At 46.4% G+C, this 6,000-nt stretch overlaps 1 protein-coding gene across 2 annotated transcripts in view; it reads left to right on the top strand.

Moving 5' to 3' along the window:
- Window positions 1–878: 878 nt before the first annotated feature.
- Window positions 879–6,000, top strand: part of LOC147712311 (kelch-like protein 33) — a 171,676-nt gene continuing 166,554 nt past the window's right edge. The window contains exon 1 of one of the 2 annotated variants that reach the window (XM_086923027.1): window positions 879–965. The gene's annotated coding sequence lies outside the window, so the exon portion shown is untranslated. Of the gene's footprint in view, window positions 1,021–6,000 lie in introns of both variants that reach the window. The other variant, XM_086923026.1, reaches the window with a different exon arrangement.

The following is a 6,000-nucleotide window of genomic DNA, read 5'->3' as shown; positions in this document are numbered from 1 at the left end:
GACTACCATTTACAATGAACCCAATTTTCTGTCCTTGCCAACCAGCGCACAAAGGCTCCTTTTGGGCTCAGTAACCAAGAAAACATATGACGTCACTATATGCAGCGTGCCTACACAACCAGCAGATTTCGGCGTTGTTAAAAGTGGGTTTCAATGTCACTTCCCTTATATTAATCGCCCTGACATGCTTATGGGCATTTCCAAGCATGTTACAGGCACTGCAATCCTAGTATAGAGCGAGGGTCTTTCACAAAGGGGAACCACGTCAGCACCAGTAAACCTGCCACCCTAGACTCTGTGCCACACGCTCGGACTCAGGGCAAGAAACAGAGCTATCATAAAGCTTTAGGTGCAAACGGGAGCATGAGAGCATTTCCCCCTGGTCTTTGATTCTCTCCTCGCATATATTATGCTGCAGGGTTCTAAACATTTGAAGGTGAAATCTACACCCAAAAGTACACGCATGGGTGAAGCTGAGAGGCTGCCCTCCGAACAGACATTAAACAATGTGAAAGCACGGTTCAGTGCACGAATAACTCACGCTGAAGTGTCATGTGTTTAGGCACTCTTTAATTACACTATGATACACTGGGGGCCGTAAGAGGAACTGGGAGGCCAGACAACAATATAAAAGGTATGCATTTTAATCTCTTTCTTGCTACCTATTGACCACATCTCTGGGTTTGTCTTTTTGGTCCCCGTCTGTTGTTCTGCGTCAAGCTGCTGTTTATTGACTTGCAGAAGGTATGAAGGGCACTGTTTCCGACAGGGTTATACATCTGTAATTTCAGAACATTCAATGTTCACATTACTCGGAGCATTCAGGGCCGTCGCTATAATTAACTGCATACAGGGCGTGGGAGCCAAAAACCTTTGTCAGAACGCACACCAAGGGATGACGAAGACAGCTGGGTTTTAAAAGCGACCGCCCAGGCGTCACAGCAGACACAACGCACCTGCCACAGGTAGGCGTTAGACACGTGCCAGAGTGAGCCGCAGTCCGGAGGTCACCTGTCGCAGGTGAGTGACATTCAGCATGGATGTTAAAGGTCCGAATGCAAGCCAGCTCCCACAGTACACCGGCAAGGTCTGTCTTGGTCAAAGGAGCAGATTTAGTTCTACTATTCTCGCAGCTCAAACATGGCTCCACAGGCCAGAGGCGCAGCCCTGAGTCCTGTCTGCCAGATACTACAAGGAAATATCCGAGGTTACAAGTAAAGTGCAGACCAGTGACCACCTCTTTCTGGCGGGCTTTAAGAACTAATAGAGATGCAGATGTAACACCTCACACTCGTTCTGACTGACCTTTGAGTCAGAGGAGCAGCCGCAAGGATGAGAGAGAGAGAGAGAGAGCTAAAGAGCGAGATCAAGAGTGAGAGACATAAAGCGGGAGAGAGATAAAGAGAGAGATAAAGAGAGTGAGAGAGATGAGGAGAGAGAGAGAGCGAGAGAGAGATTTTGCAGCGAATATCGAACACCCAAGACCACCTCCATAGGTAAAGTGAACAGGAGTCAATAAGAGGACCACCCTCTAATTACAGGCAAGAGGTTCGAAAATAGTTGTAGAACCCTGAGGAAACGACTCACAAGAGGCAACATCAGGTACTCATTGTGCTGGCATCAGTCTCTTAGTCCCATGAGAGTTGATCCCAGGGCTGCAGACCTATCTAGCTGCTGCTTTGAGTTACTGCTTGTACTTACTGCTGCTCTGCTTTGAGATACTGCTTGTACTCACTGCTGCTCTGCTTTGAGTTCCTGCTTGTACTTACTGCTGCTTTGTACTTACTGCTGCTCTGCTTTGAGTTACTGCTTGTACTTACTGCTGTTCTGCTTTGAGTTACTGCTTGTACTTACTGCTGCTCTGCTTTGACTTATTACTTGTACTTACTGCTGCTCTGCTTTGAGTTCCTGCTTGTACTTACTGCTGCTTTGTGCTTACTGCTGCTCTGCTTTGAGTTACTGCTCTGCTTTGAGTTACTGCTTGTACTTACTGCTGCTTTGCACTTACTGCTGCTCTGCTTTGAGTTACTGCTTGTACTTACTGCTGCTCTGCTTTGACTTATTACTTGTACTTACTGCTGCTCTGCTTTGAGTTACTGCTTGTACTTACTGCTGCTTTGTGCTTACTGCTGCTCTGCTTTGAGTTACTGCTCTGCTTTGAGTTACTGCTTGTACTTACTGCTGCTTTGCACTTACTGCTGCTCTGCTTTGAGTTACTGCTTGTACTTACTGCTGTTCTGCTTTGAGTTACTGCTTGTACTTACTGCTGCTCTGCTTTGAGTTATTACTTGTACTTACTGCTGCTCTGCTTTGAGTTACTGCTTGTACTTACTGCGGCTCTGCTTTGAGTTATTACTTGTACTTACTGCTGTTCTGCTTTGAGTTACTGCTTGTACTTACTGCTGCTCTGCTTTGAGTTATTACTTGTACTTAATGCTGCTCTGCTTTGAGTTACTGCTTGTACTTACTGCGGCTCTGCTTCGAGTTATTGCTTGTACTTACTGCTGCTCTGTCATGCTTTGGCTTCAGTATGTTTTAATCGCAGTCAATTGCTCAATCGTTTTCTGGCCCGAGACTCGTGTTTCCCAGGGTGTTGATGTCATCTTTCTACCTATCAGTTTACAGAAACCCCTGATCCCAAGTGTGCTATCCTGGTGTTTCCCTCTCTGTTTTGGTGCCGTCTCCATGCTCCTCAATATGTTAGTCTCAGGGGCATAATCTATGTCCTTGCAGCCCCTGTGTTGCTGTCGGGGGGTGGTTTGCTTTGGCATTGGGGGAGAGGAGTGACAACATTTAGGATAGCTCAGGTTTGGCAGTTTTGTTATGCTTCAGCACCTTTCACGAGGTGTTGGATTTATTGTTAACCAGTGGTCTCAACCACCCATATTTCAGTCAATTAGACTCAGGTGTCTTTGAGTTTCAATGTTTTCCTACCCAGAATTCCTTGCAAACCTTAAAATTTGGTAAAACAATCACTTTTCCAAACTTTTTTGCGTGGGATCTCCGTGCCAGCAAAAATGTCCTACAACCCAGCGTTCCCCTTGTTCTCCCGAGTAAAATGATACCTCACTTGTGTGGGTGCCCCTAAGCAGAACAGGCTAAAAATGAATTTTTAAAAAATGTAGTATTTAGGTTTGACAAATTAAGCAACCCACCTTAGTCACAGGCCTTTGGCCCACCCACACAAGTGAGGTATCATTTTACTCAGGAGATCAAGGGAAATGCTGGGTGATAGGACATTTGTGCCGGCAGGGAGATCCCACCCAAAAATGTATGGAAAAGTGTTTTTTTAACCTAAATTTAAGGTTTGCAGGGATTTCTGGGTAGGAAAACATTGGGGGGCCCACGTATGCTATACCTCCCTGGACTCCTCCGGGTGTCTAGTTTTCAGAACTGTTTGGGTTTAGTAGTTTCCAAAGATGTCCACCAAGCCCCGGGCCAAAAGCTCAGGTGACCCCCTCAAAAAATAAGATAGTTTTGCTAAAGGTCATTTTTAAGTCTCCACCGTACAAATTGGGCCTTTTCCTATTGCATCCACTATGCCTACCCACGCAAGTGAGGTACCATTTTTATTGGGAGACCTGGGGGAACGCTGGGTGGGAGAAAATTTGTGTCAGCCCAGTGATGCCACACTTTCCCAAACAAAAAAGTGTGCAAAAACTGATTTTTTAAGCTAAAATTGAGGTTTGCAAGGGATTTTGGGTAAAGGAACGTTGAAGGATTCACGCAAGCCATACCTCCTTGGAAGCCCCCGGGGCCTACTTTTTAAAAATGTGTGGGTTTGGTAGGTTTCCCTAGATGGCCCTCTAGAACGGGGCCAAAAACCCAGGTAACCCCTCTTGCAAAAGCTGGTGGTTTTGAGAATGGTGACAATGTCAAAAAGTCGTGTCACCCATCCTGAATTCCCCTGGGTGTCTAGTTTTAAAAAATGTACAGGGTTGCTAGGTTTCCCTATGTGGCAGCTGCGCTAGGGCCCAAAATCCACAAGTAGGCATATTGCTAAAAACAAATCCGTGCCTAGTCGGCTTTCTGCTGCCCTGGGGGGAAGATTTCAGGGCTGGGTTTGCCCCGATATGCCCACAAGGGGGGCAGAAACATTGTGGCTATATATTTTGGGGGGTGGGGGCCACACATAAAAAAGCCAGCGTAATCGTTGGCGTCAAGTGGGCTTTTTTTGGACATATAGGAAGAGAGTGTATGAGACAGGTGAGCAGGCGGCGAAGGAGCTGGCGTTAAGGGTCAGGCAATGCTATACTCAAAATACAATAACTAGCATTCAAGAGAATGGAAGGGAGGTTGTGGAACCTCAGGGTATCCTTGCAGTCTTTGCAAATTTCTATCAAACCCTGTATAAGGAAGAAACGGGTGGGGTGTGCCCACTTGGCAGATATCCGGACAATGGGCCCAGAGTGGGATCAGAGGACACAACAAGGTTGGAGCTGGACATAACACTGGAAGAGATCCGCGGGGCACTGTCTGAACTGGCCTCCGGAAAGGCTGCCGGGCCAGACAGCATCCCTCTTGAGTTGTACAAGTGTCTCTCAGGCGAGCTGGCTCCAATTTTGCTGGACCTATTCAACGGCATTATCTGTATGGGTAAGATCCCAGAAACATGGAAAGACACCACCATCATAGTCTTTCATAAAAAGGGAAAGCCAAGGGAGAATCCTGGGTCCTACATGTCTATATCTCTGATTAACTCAGACAATAAGCTGTATGCAAAGATTTTGGCCGCAAGGTTAGGGAGGATCATTGGGGGGCTCGTCTCACCCTGGCAGTATGGGTTCATCCCTGGCCGGGGAACGACGGATCATGTTAGGAGAGCAATTTCATTGTTTGAGGCCTATGCTGCTGGGGGGAGGGGGGTCGCCATGATCCTCCTTGATGCGGAAAAAGCGTTCGACCTCATCAGGTGGCTATATCTGTGGGATGTCCTGATAGACAGAGACTTTGGCCTAAAATTCCGGATGGCCATGGAGGCCATGTATCAAGACCCAACGGCCCGCATTCAGATGATGGGTCAGTGCTCTGACAGGATCAGGATTAGCAGGGGAACCCGTCAGGGTTGCCCCTGTTCACCAATTCTGTTTGCACTATACATTGATCCACTGATCAGGCAAATTTTGGGGAACGTGGGAATTTCGCCAGTAGTAACAAATGGTTTTGAAAGCAAAATATTGGCATATGCCGATGATCTGGCAGTTACTACTCCAGAGCCAGTTGAGGCCATGCGGATATTGGTGGAACTCACCAGGGAGATTGGAGAGTTCTCGGGGTGCCGACTGAATGAGTCAAAAACTCAGGTAATTTGCTCAAATGAGGTTGTTAAAGCTGATGAATGATATGTAGATTCGGCGACCTATCTTGGGATAGTAATTAATGCAGAAACAGACTCTATTATTCAGGATAACTATGTTCCACTTAAAAAAAAAATCGAGGCAGACTTGAAGCGGATGGATTCACTGCACTTATCTTAGACAGGGAGAACTAATGTACTAAAGATGACCATGTTACCCAAACTTCTTTATTTGTTTAGATGCATACCTTTTTTAATTGAGGAAGGGTTGTTAAAAAAGTCTATCTTTAACAGCTTTCTCTGGCAGTATGGTAAAGTCAGGAGAGCAGCCAGGTATATGACCCTCCCACAGGAACGAGGAGGTCTAGCAGTCCCAAATATAAGATTCTATCATTGGGCTTGCTTGCTGACGCAGATGTCTATATTATTTATACCAGCACCCAGTAGAAGTACTCATATGATCCGACATCTGACGTATACGAACCACCATCAATTTACGAGCTATTGATTGGCAAGGAGGCCGTAGGAGCATTGCTGAGAAAAACAAGCCACAGATTTTTTTTAAAATCCCGGCATAAAGGGTTGCTCAGTGCCTGGGATCTATGGAAAAAGGTGCAGAAACTGCTTCATATCCCCAAGATTAATAAGTATACCCCGTTATGGAACTCAGGGTATCTACCAAACTTGAGTGTGGATGGGGCCTG

The sequence above is a fragment of the Lissotriton vulgaris genome, chromosome 5 (genome assembly GCF_964263255.1).
Source record: "Lissotriton vulgaris chromosome 5, aLisVul1.2, whole genome shotgun sequence".
NCBI lineage: Eukaryota > Metazoa > Chordata > Amphibia > Caudata > Salamandridae > Lissotriton > Lissotriton vulgaris.
This window is presented reverse-complemented; position numbering and strand designations above follow the sequence as displayed.